The 11,867-nt window shown below is 42.4% G+C and overlaps 1 pseudogene across 1 annotated transcript in view; it reads right to left on the bottom strand.

Moving 5' to 3' along the window:
- The window catches only part of LOC103752358, a 17,059-nt pseudogene extending 12,646 nt beyond the window's left edge, over positions 1–4,413 (bottom strand). The window contains exons 1-4 of the transcript XR_001872114.1: positions 3,817–4,413; positions 3,279–3,345; positions 2,709–3,170; positions 367–372 (exon numbers count right to left, since the gene is read on the bottom strand). The product of XR_001872114.1 is annotated as a general transcription factor 3C polypeptide 2-like (transcript). The remainder of the gene's footprint in view (positions 1–366; positions 373–2,708; positions 3,171–3,278; positions 3,346–3,816) is intronic.
- Positions 4,414–11,867: the final 7,454 nt, after the last annotated feature.

Below are 11,867 nucleotides of genomic sequence, written 5' to 3'. Positions count from 1 at the left end.
TCAACCTTTAGCTTGTACAACATAGTTTCGACCTTGGTATTACTGTAGGTCGGCTATTTGATGTTGACAGGTGTTTACCTCTCAGGCCTGCAACTATTGCAGCTGCCAAGGCTTGCCCTTGAATGGAGTGCTCATTAATATCTCTGCATATTTTAATCCACACATCTAAGGTTCTATTCTTATGGGGTCTGATGGCATCTCTACAGGGTTTATTAGCCTGCTCATATGCCAACTGCTTGATCAATGGCATAGCTGAATCCACATTCGGAAACACCCTTCCTGCAGTTTCCATCATACGAGCTAGAAAATCAGCAAAGGGTTCACTCGGCCCCTGAAGGACCTTTGAAAGACTATCATTAAGGTTACCTGAGCCTGTCAGCATCTTCCACGCCTTAAGGGCTGCATCATTAATCTGAGAATATACTTGCTCTGGATATCCAATCTGATTATTAATAAAGACCCCTTGCCCCATAAGCATATCCACGTTCCATGCAGGCTGGCCATTGGCTGCATTAGCAGCTGCTAGTTCTACACAATATTCCAAGTAAGCAGATTTCCAATTCAAATAATCGCCCCCTGAAAGAACAGCCCTACAAAGATTTTGCCAATCAAAAGGAGTCATAGCACGTCTAGTAAGGCTTTCAACCTGAGTTATGGTATAAGCTGCTTGTATCCCATAAGTAGCCACAGATTCTTTCAATCTCTGAATTACTTTCCAGTCCAGGGGCTCGTGATATCTTTGATTGTTCTGATCATCAAACACTGGGAAAGCTCCATAACTAGGCACTAGATGGCGCCATATACCTGCACTAAGCGTGCGACAGCTCCTTTCTATGGAGGGCATAGCTTCCAGACAGTCTCTGTCCCACGGGGGAGCACTAGGCTCAACCTTTTCCTTTTTCCTTTTCTTTTTATTATTAGTAATTCTCAGCTGTTCCATAATGCTGTCTAAATCCTCAGAATCATACTCTTCCTCCTCTACTTCTGAAGCACAACACGCACTGAGTTGAGATGCTTCCTCTCTTGCTTCTTCTAAAGCCTGAGCTCCTTGAGCTATATCTTCCTCATACTTCCCTGTTTTATCCGCTAAACATGTCCGTACCAAAGTCCAAATAGCTAGAGTACCTCTAGGGAGGGGTTTTTTAGCATCTTTGCCTGATAACTCTTTTCCTAATCGCTCCCAAGAGGCAACATCTACAGACCCTTCCTCAAGAAACCAGGGGACCTCTGCTGCGATGGTATTCAAGAATTTTTCTACCGTCTCAGCCTTTATCTTGATCCTGCCACGTCCTAAGAGCTGCACTAGCGCAGTGTGCACTTTCGCTTTCGAGCCGCCAGCACCCATTTTCTTTGAATTGCTTCACCTCGTCCTTTTTAGGGAGCCTCAACCTCATCCCTTTCAGGGAACCTCAACCTCGTCCCTTTCAGGGAACCTCAACCTCGTCCCTTTCAGGGAACCTCGTCCTTGTTGATGATGTTAATATGGTCTATCGGTCTGTACAAGATCTTCAGGACCAGGTAGACTCACTGGCCGAGGTTGTCTTACAAAATAGACGGGGACTTGATTTACTAACAGCAGACAAGGGAGGTATCTGTTTAGCTTTACAGGAAAGATGCTGTTTTTATACCAACAAGTCCGGGATCGTCAGGGATTGGATCAGAAAGCACCAAGAAGAGCTAGAAAAAAGATGCCAAGAGCTCTTTGCAAACCCCATGTGGAGCATGTGGAATGGAATCCTGCCCTATCTTCTACCTCTCCTTGGGCCCCTGGTGGGGTTCTTGCTCATAATTTCCTTTGGGCCATGGGTGTTCTGAAAGATTACTGACTTTATTAAAAAACAAATTGATTTGGCCACTAAGGCCTCTATCCACTACCATCGGTTACAGCTTGAAGATCCAGAGGATAGTGAGTATGACACATCCCTTGGATCCCCCTCAGCACCCTTAGACTTTTCCACCCTTGCTAACCCACCCAATACTCGGTGGAACTTTAGTCGCTAATGAAAAGATCAATGACGGGAATATTGTGGTGCCAGAGATCGGAGGCAGATTCTCAGCTGTAAGGTACTCAATGACGGGAATAGCACAAACCCATGATTCAGGGGCATACCCCAAACTTGCGGGTACTGAACATAGAAGCAGTTTGTGTAGCCTAAGACAGGGGCCTTACCAAAAGAAACAAGAATCCCGACTCGGGAGACCCACCACATAGCCTAAGGCAGATCTTTCATTCGTTAAAGTTATTAATAAAGGGTGAGATGTCGGGAGCTGGAGAAACAACATTCATTACCAAAAAATATAATATGGCTCTACAAACAGTTGACTTAAGCAGGACATTCTGCCTGCACTAGTAACCTTGAGAAAGAATTTATGGCAAGGTTATCTTTCTCTTCCCCTTGCAAACAGTTCTCGGAAAAGATAAGTCATGCAGTAATCTCTTGGAATACCTGGTGGTCAGTCACGTTGCTGAATTGCTCAGTTCCCCCACCCCATACCCATAAGAATGCTGTAACCTTTGACCAACTTCTTCAACCCCTTCTAAATACAAACTGTATATAAGGAAAGCTTGCAATACAATAAAGCGACCCTTGACAAGTGGATTTGCTTGGGCTCTGTCTACTCTTTCTCGCCCATTTTTCCTTTCAGGGAGTGGTCCCCCTCGAGCTTTACCTGTACAGGGTCCCCGCAGGTGGGGGCAAGTTCTATACTCAAGAAGCACTTGATACAGTTTATTGGTTAGTGAGGTCGTCGAAGATCCCAGAATTTGATTTTCCAGTCACTCCCTGCAGAGACCAGGAAATGACAGTTAGCTTTGTACCACTGAATTTAATTTTATGCAGCCTGATCGTGGGCTAGAAAACACTGAAAGGGGTAGAGCTTTAAGGAGCCATTTGAGAGCCGTATCTGTTGGAGGGGTGAGTTAGTGGGAAGGTTCCAGAAAACCACCATTCCATTATAATATCCAGCAGCCAGGTGGTGGTGGGGCCTGGTAGGCATCCAGGCCAGGCTAAGGCACTGACCACACTCAGAGGGGTCTGAAGCTTGCACAGACCCCACCTGAAGGGTTTCCAAACACTGTACCTTATAGACGGCAGGCTTCATAGTATCTGGGGGCTGCTGAACCAACAGGGCTTCAGGATGTGGCAGATTGAATAACAGCACCTTCCCATCTAAGCCTCAACCTGGAGAACAAAGTCTTCATCCCAAGTGGTAGGGTCCTCTTCACCCTGACAGGCTGTCTGCTGCTGGATCTTCTTTGGTTTGGTGGGGCTGCTCACCTTGGGACTCAGGAGGACCACCAGACACTGGAGTGGGCAAGGCTGTTGAGAGCTCTTCAGTCAGTTCCTGAAGATACAGAAGTGCCGATGTTGTGCCCAGTTCGTGAGACCCCAAAGACCACCAAGGAGCTGACTGATGCAAATATACAAGGGTTCTTTTATTGTTACAAGCTTAAGCTTGGGCCCACTCTGTCACCGACTCAGCGGATCTCAGGTGTGAGACCCCTTGCTTTGGGAGACAGAGGTTTTTATAGGTTTATTTCAGCAAGTTCAGCAAATAAGGGGAGTTGGGGGTCTCCAGCCTGGTAATCATCTGATTGGTTGCAGCCCAGTGCCTAACCATAAACTGCTGCCTTCAGGAAATCTGAAGAGACATCTGGACTTTTAGTACCTTCCTGTCCCTGGTTAATTGACCGTTGGCGGGGGAGTTGTTCTCTATCCTTTCCAAGTATTGTGGTTTTTCTTGGAACAGGGCCCAGGGCTCGTTCAGTCCTATGGAGGTTTTATCCAAGATGGAGTCACTCAGGTCTCTCAACACTTGGGCAGCCCCTCAGTGGGGGTCATTCCCCAGAAGGGGACCCAAAGTCCTCAGGGGATCTCTTTGGATGTGGAGACTCTGGCTGATCTGGGCCTTTGGACAACTTCAGCAGTAGCAGGTCTCCCTTAGACTTTTGACTTCATTTCTTAGGCATGGGGGCAGATAGAGGGTTGGATTGATCTAAAAGACCAGGAACCACAGGGGTGGATGGAGGTTTACGCTGCTGGGGCCTTTTAGGGCCTTTTGGTGTCTTACCACTTCTCTTTCCAGCAGGCTTTGAGGCCCTAGGATTTGAGACCTTCGATATCTCTGAAGAAAGATCTTGTGGCTCCAGCCTGGTAAGACTTTCAGGCTCCCGAGGAAGCCTCCTCTTGTCAGAAGAGTCCTCAAATCCAGGCAGAGGAGCAGGCAATGGCATTTTGATGGACGTCTCCACCCTGGTGGTTTCTGAGGAGGCCTTGACATCAAGCTAGTTTAGCTCTTCTTGTCCAGGAAAGTCTACCATGGGGTCTGCCTCCTCATGGGGTCTGCCTCCCCCAAAGCAACATAGCGGACCCTGCAGGTATCCATCAGCATCACCCAAAATGGCTGCACTGCACCAAAGTCCTTCTGGAAGTCCTCACTCCTGTTGTTATAATTGAAGTTGATGAACTTCTTGCATTGTAGAGAACTGCTTCATTCAATAAGCTCTGATACTATAAACTGACTCAAATTGAAGAACTGATTGAGGAACTATATTTATAGTTCAAAATTGACATCTCTTTTTTTTTTGGTCTTTTGGAGGCAGGGTCTCCCTGTAGCCCCAGCTGTCCTGGAACTCACTATGTAGACCAGGCTGGCCTTGAACTCACAGAGATCTGCCTGCCTCTACCTCCCAAGTGCTGGGATTAAAGCCATGCACCACCACAGCCGTCCTCTTTTTTTTTAAAATAAATAATTTATTGAGAATTTCATACATGCATATAAGGTGTTTTGATCAAACCCATGCCCACTACCTCTCCTCCAACTCCTCCCATATCTCCCCATTACTATTTTCTGATAACTTCATGTACTTTATTCTTTGATTTTTTTTTCTAATGGGGCTTTTGGCTACTCTTAACATTCACCCCTCTGAAGAGGTAATGCTAAACTTTTTTAAGGATTAGATAAAAGTTCCCAAATATTTTCGTCATCTTGGGCCTTTGGAACGTAGTATGTTGCTAAGAGGCCCCAGGACATTGTCAGTTTTAGCCAAGAAACTGGCTACTTTTCTTTGGGGTCTTTTTACCCTAACTGCCTAGCCAATTCCTGCCTACTATTCTTATCATAACATCCTCTGAAGAGATTACCCAACTTGGGGACAGGGAATCAGGACACAGACCACTCTGGCTTCTTCCATGCTGAACAGGGACAGAGGGTGAGGCAATTGCAGTACCCCTTCAGTGGGTCTATCTAAAATACTCCAAAATTGCATAACTCTTATCTCTAGGGGGAAAAGAAAGTCCTTGAATCATGAATAGGAGATGTGAAGAAGAAAAGGCAAGAGTAATTAGCATTACAAGTTCTAGACAGGGAAAAAAGTCAGAACAGGGCAATTTTCAAATGTTCACATGAGAGTCCATTGGAGTTTCTTGACAAGGGTTTCCAAAAGCATCCGTCTATGGGTTTTTTCTTCATTTTTCTTTTTTTTTCCAAGGCTGGACTAGTTTGCTGGGAAGAGAGGCTGGATGTTCAGGTGAGGGTCCAGTGACCCTGCTTGGCATTCCTATAATGAATGAGCAGAACCTTCAACAAGCCCAATTGTGACTATGTTTAGCAATCAGGCTCAGCCGAGTTGTGATGATGGTAGTTATTTCATGCAGAAGGGACTACTGTACATCATCCTATTAAAAGGACCTGGAATTTAAAAGGATTTGGTGCTAGGAGCCACATATGAGGGAGAACATATGTCGTTTATTTTTCTGACTCTGTGTTACTTCACTTAATAAAAGTTTCTAGATCCATCCATTTAACAGCAAATTTCATTATCTTTTTTTTTTTACTGTTAAATAGAACTCCATTGTTTAAATATACCACATTTTTGTTAACCACTAGTCAGTTGAGGAGTTGAGAGACACTTAGGTTGCTTCCATCTCTTAGCTATTGTGAAAAGAGCAGCAACAAACATGGTTTTACAAGTGTCTCTACAATAGAATAAGTCTTTTGGGTATATGTCAAAGAGTGGTATAACCCAGTCACATGGTAGGTTCATTTTTAGGTTTTTTTTTGTTTGTTTGTTTGTTTGTTTTTAATCTTTTTGAGACAGGGTCTCCCTGGAGCTCACTACGTAGACCAGGGTGGCCTTGAACTCACAGAGATCTGCCTGCCTCTGCCTCCCGAGTGTTGGGATTAAAGGCGTGCACCACCACACCTGGCTGCTTTTATTTCTTTCTTCTCCTTTGACCCACTCATTGGTTAAGAGTATGTTGTTCAATTGTCACGAGTTCATGTAGTGACTAGAGCTTCATCCAGTGTTGATGTTGAGCTTTACTGCTTTGTGGTCTGATAGAGTGCATGGAATTATTTCAATATTTTTGTATTTGTTAAGGTTTGTTTTGTGGTCCAATATGTGATCAGTTTTTGAAAAAGCTCCATGAGGTGCCGAATAGAAAGTGTATTCTTTGGTGCTTCGGCAGAATAATTGAAAGATGTCTCTTAGGTCCGTTTGATGTATGGTATCATTTAATTCAGATGTCTCTCTGTTTATTCTTTGTCCAGTTGACCTGTCTAATGGAGACAGTGGGGTATTGAAGTCCCCTATTATTACTGAGTTGGGGTTAATCTGTGTCTTAAAGTCCTGTAGTGTTGTTTTTATGAAGTTGGGTGCAGCAGAATTTGGTGCATATGTGTTCATGATTGTAACATCTTCTTGATTTATTGTTCCTTTGATCAGAATGAAGCTCCTTATCTCTTCTGATTAGTTTTACTTTGAAGTCTATTTTGTCAAATATTAGAATTGCAACCCTTGCTTGTTTCTTAGTGCCATTTGCTTGGAACATTCTTTTCCATCCTTTTACTTTAAGGTAGTGCCTGTCCTTGAAGGTGAGATGGGTTTCCTGCAGACAGCAAAGAGATGGATTTTAGTTCTTAACCCATTTGCTTAGCCTGTGTCTTTTGACTGGGGAGTTCAGTCCATGGATATTTAAGGTTATTATTGAAAGGTGTTTATTGGTTGCTGTCATTTTGATTGCTATTTGTGTTCTCTGTGTAATTTTGTGTTGTCTAGATTATATCTTTGCTTATTTTCTTTCATTGTCCCAAGGTATAGTTGTTTCTCTGCTCTCTGTATTGCTTCAAGCATTCTTTGAAGGGCTCATTTTGTGGACATGTATTCTTCTTTCAGGCTATTCGTGTCATGGAAGATTTTTCTTTCCCCTTCAACTATAATAGACATTTTTGCTGGGTATAGAATTCTGGACTGGCATCTATTCTCATGTAGAACTGGAAATACCTTAGTCCAGGCTCTTCTGGCTTTCAGAGCTTGCACTGATAAGTCAGCTGTAATTCTGATGGGCTTTCCTTTGTATGTGACTTGTTTTTCTTTTGCTGCTTTCAGTATTCTCTTTGTTCTCTCTTTGTTTTTACTATGATATGTTGTGGGGAGTTTCTTTTCTGATCCTGTCTATTTGGTGTTCTATGTGCTTCCTGTATGTATGGGGGTGTCTTTCCTTAATTTTGGAAAATTCTCTTCTACAATACTGTTTAAGATCTAGTCAATACCATTAACCTAAAATTCTTCTCCTTCTTCTAGTCCTATGATCTGTAGATTTGGTCGTTTCATGGTGTCCCACATCTCTCACATATTCCATTCCTGTGTTTTTTAAAATTTTCCAAACTCTTTGCTTGAGTGGTCCAATTCTTCAACTTTATCCTCCAGTGTTGATATTCTGTTTTCCATTTCATTCATTCTAGAGGTGAAGCTTTCCCCTGTTGTTTCAAGTTGACTCATTGAGTTTTGCACTTCCTTCTTCATTTCTACCTGAGTTTTCTTCAATATTTCTATCTCTTATGAATTCATTCAGAAGTTTATCCTTATCTTCTTTTACCTTTTTGATTTGTTTGTTGGTTTTTTAAATTTGTTGAATTCCTTGATCATGTTTATGATTGTTCTTTTAAATTGAGTGTCCTGGGTTATCTCTAGGGGGTTCTCATTGTTCACCTGTAGACCAGGCTGGCCTTGAACTCTCAGAGATCTGCCTGCCTCTGCCTCCCAAGTGCTGGAACTAAAGGTGTATGCCACCAAGCCTGGCTTATCATTGTTCTTTTAAATTCAGTGTCCTGGGTTATCTCTAGGAGGTTCTACTTCTAGAACTATTCTACAGGATTGATGGGCTTTGCTAGGGACATAGTGTTTTGGCTTTCCATTTTATTATTCTTTGGTTGTGGTTTTGGCATGTGAATTTCTCTTGTTGTTTATGATTCTGATATGAAAATTAAGTTGAAGTATGTTTCTGTTTGTATTATCCGGGTGCCTAGTGACTTTCTTTATTGGTTATATAAAGCTGGTTGGTACAGGGTTCAGGTTCGTTGAGGTTTATTTTGGAGGGAACTGATGGCTTCAGATCAGCTATTCAGTGGTACCCACAGAAGCCCAATTCAGGTTCCAGTCAGGTACACTCAGGCTTTCTTCACCATATGGAGGCAGGATCTTGTGCATTTTCAACCCTATGCCAGAGGGAGGCCAAAGGGGGGCACTCTCTGTAGGTCTGCTGAGATCCCAACCTTGCCTACCAAAGCCAGATCTGCCCTGGGGCCTTGGGAGGGGCCTCACAAAATCCCAGGTAAGGGGGTAGTATGGCACAATTAGGGGAAGCTCACCACCACATGGAGGCAGCATCTGGGGGCTGTCAGGCTGTCCCCTGCGTTCTCAGGCCCTCTGGTAGTTGGAGGCCAGAGGGAGGCCAGAACCCAGCACTCTCTGGCAGTCTGCTGAGCTCGGAGCACCTACTCTGATGTAGGAGGTCTGAACCCACCCTTTCAGGCTGTCTGCTAGGATCTCAGACTTACCCTACCAAAGCCAGATCTGTCATGGGCCTTGGGAGGGGGCCTCACAAAATCCAATCCCTTGAACTCTTAAAGAAATATTTGGTTATAGTTTCCTTTTGGGTGTTTAAGACTATACAGTTGACCCAAATAAATGAATTTTATTTTTACACTTAAGGTCATTTCAGGATCTGTTCCTCAGAGGTCGCATGAGCTTGGGAGGAGCTCCTGACTCCTTTATTTTAGTAGTTCAATCTATGTGAAGATAAGTCAAATGTCCTGCTTGACCATGTCTGGCTTCACTTAGAAGCATGAATGAGATGGTTCCTCTAAGTTGATCCTCTTTTTTGTAGACTGGACACTGGTTCAAGTCCATCTCGTGGGGCCTCCCTGGCCTCCCTGAACAAGAGGACAGTTGAGTCACCACAGTTACAGGACATTTTGAGAGATGTTCTGTAGTCCCATGAATCTTAGTCTACCTTGGAGGGCAAGGGGCAAAAACTGTCCTTTAAGTCCCTCTGACCACATTAGTATAGGCCTCAAACTATGGCTGTTGAACATCCAATAAGGTTAGTTCCACCAGTCTGGTACTTTTAATTATCATGTGCTATGTAAATAAAGATTGGATAAAAAAAAAAAAAAATCATATATTCTTAGATAAAGCTTGACTATATATATAATCTCTTCCTTAAACTAGTTGACTGAACTATGGCCATAGACATTATTATTATTACTTTTTGAGACAGGGTCTCCCTGTAGCCCCAGCTGTCCTGGAACTTACTATGTAGACCAGGCTGGCCTTGAACTCACAGAGATCTGCCTGCATCTGCCTCCCAAGTGCTGGGATTAAAGGTGTGTGCCACCATGCCCAGCTGACCATAGACATTTTAAGATTATGTGTATATTATTTTTTCTCATCCTTTATGTATCATAACAAACCTACACAGACCTTCATCAGTTGCTTAGGCTTTCTCATTTTTTTCTGTCCTTTTTTGGAAAATATCTCCATTCCCATATCCTTTTAACATCTTTTACAGTCTCATTTTCTCTCTCTCTCTCTCTCTCTGTATATATATATATATATATAAATATATATATATAATTATGAGATGTAATAGCATTAAGAAATAAATTTTCCATCTGTTGTAAAAACCCTTTTCCTGGAGATGCTAAGCAATGCTTATTCCCTTTTGAGGTTCTAGGGTCAAGCCAATGTTTGATTAAAGTTTTACTGGGGAACCAATGAATTTATTGAGCTTATTTACCAAGATAACTGAGGGGTTGCTGAGGTGTATGTATTACCTGAGGTTATGCACCCTGGAAAGCCTTTACCCATTTTGGATCATGCCTTCTCTTCCTAGCTTTCGCCAGATTGTATACTTTAGCCATCCCGAAATCCAGGAGGCCATGTGTAATTATAGCCAAATTATATATAGTTGGCTGGGAAAAGTGGCTGTAAACTCCAGTGAGGGTCCAATGAACCTGCTTGGCACTCCTTTAATAAATGAGCATAACCTTCAATGAGCCCAATTGAGACGATGTTTAGTGATTAGGCTCAGCTAAAGTTGTGATGATGGTAAGTATTTCATACAGAGGGACTGCTGTATAGCATCATATTATTAAAGGACCTGGAATTTAAAAGGATTTGATGCTAGGAGGCACATATGAGGGAGAACATACATCGTTTGTTTTTCTGCGTCTGTGTTACTTCGCTTTAACACTTAGTGTAACAATTTCTAGATCCATCCATTTACCTGCAAATCTCATTATTTCATCTTTATTTGCTGCTGAACAGAACTCCATTGTGTAAATATACCACGTTTTTGTGTCAGTTGAGGGACACTTAGGTTGCTTTCATCTCTTAGCTATTATGAAAAGAGCAGCAACAAACATGGTTGTACAACTGTCTCTACAATAGGATGAGCCCTTTGGGTATATGCCAAGGAGTGGTATAACCGGGTCATATTGTTGGTTCATTTTCAGTTTTTTAAGAGTCCTCCACATTGTTTTCCATAGAGGTTGCACAAGTTTGCAATCCCACCAGCAGTGAATGAGCATTCCCCTTTCTCCACAACCTTGCCAGCATTTGGTATCATTTGTTCTCTTGATCCTAGTCAGTGTGATTGGGGTAAGGTGATACCTTAGGGTGGTTTTAATTTGCATTTCCCTAATTACTAAGGATGTTGAACACTTTTGGAGATGTTTCTTAGTCATCTTTATTTCTTCCTTTGAGAACCCTCTGTTTAGATCTTTAGCCCATCTTTCAATTGGGTCGTTTGGTTTCTCGATTCTTTGATTTTTGAGTTCTTTATATATTCTGGATGCTAAACCTCTGTCAGATGTGTCACTTGTGAAGATTTTTTCCCATTCTGTAGGTTTTCTCTTCACTGTTTTGATTATTTCTTTTGCTGTGCAGAAGCATTTTAGTTTAATGAGGTCCCACTTGTTGATTGCTGACCTTAATTCCTGAGCAACTTTTGTCTGATTTAGAAAATCCTTTCCTACACCTATGTCCTGTAAGTTACTGCCAATATTTTCTTCTAATAGTTTCAGGGGTTCCAGTTTCACATTGAGGTCTTTGATCTATTTGGAGTTGACTTTTGTTCAAGGTGAAGATAAGGATCTAGTTTCATTCTTCTACAGGTGGAGATCTAGTTTTGCCACCACCATTTGTTGAAGATGCTGTCCTACCTCCATTGTGTGTTCTTGGCACCTTTGTCAAATATCAGGTCCTAAAGCTGCATGTACTCAGGTTTGGATCTTCAATGATGTTCCATTGATCTATGTGTCTGTTTTGTGCCAGTACCATGCATTTTTATGACTATAGCTCTGTAGTATACCTCGAGACCTGGTATAGTAATCCCACCAGTGTTGCTCTTTGTGCTCAGGATTGCTTTGGCTATTCAGAATCTTTTGTGCCTCCATATGAATTTAAGGATGCATTTTTCTAATTCTGTGAAGTATGTCATGGGGACTTTGATTGGGATTGTATTCAATCTATATATTGCTTTTAGTAGGATGGTCATTTTAACAATATTAATTCTTTCAAC

The sequence above is a fragment of the Nannospalax galili genome, unplaced genomic scaffold (genome assembly GCF_000622305.1).
Source record: "Nannospalax galili isolate Female #2095 unplaced genomic scaffold, S.galili_v1.0 scaffold1368, whole genome shotgun sequence".
Classification (NCBI taxonomy): Eukaryota; Metazoa; Chordata; class Mammalia; order Rodentia; family Spalacidae; genus Nannospalax; species Nannospalax galili.
This window is presented reverse-complemented; position numbering and strand designations above follow the sequence as displayed.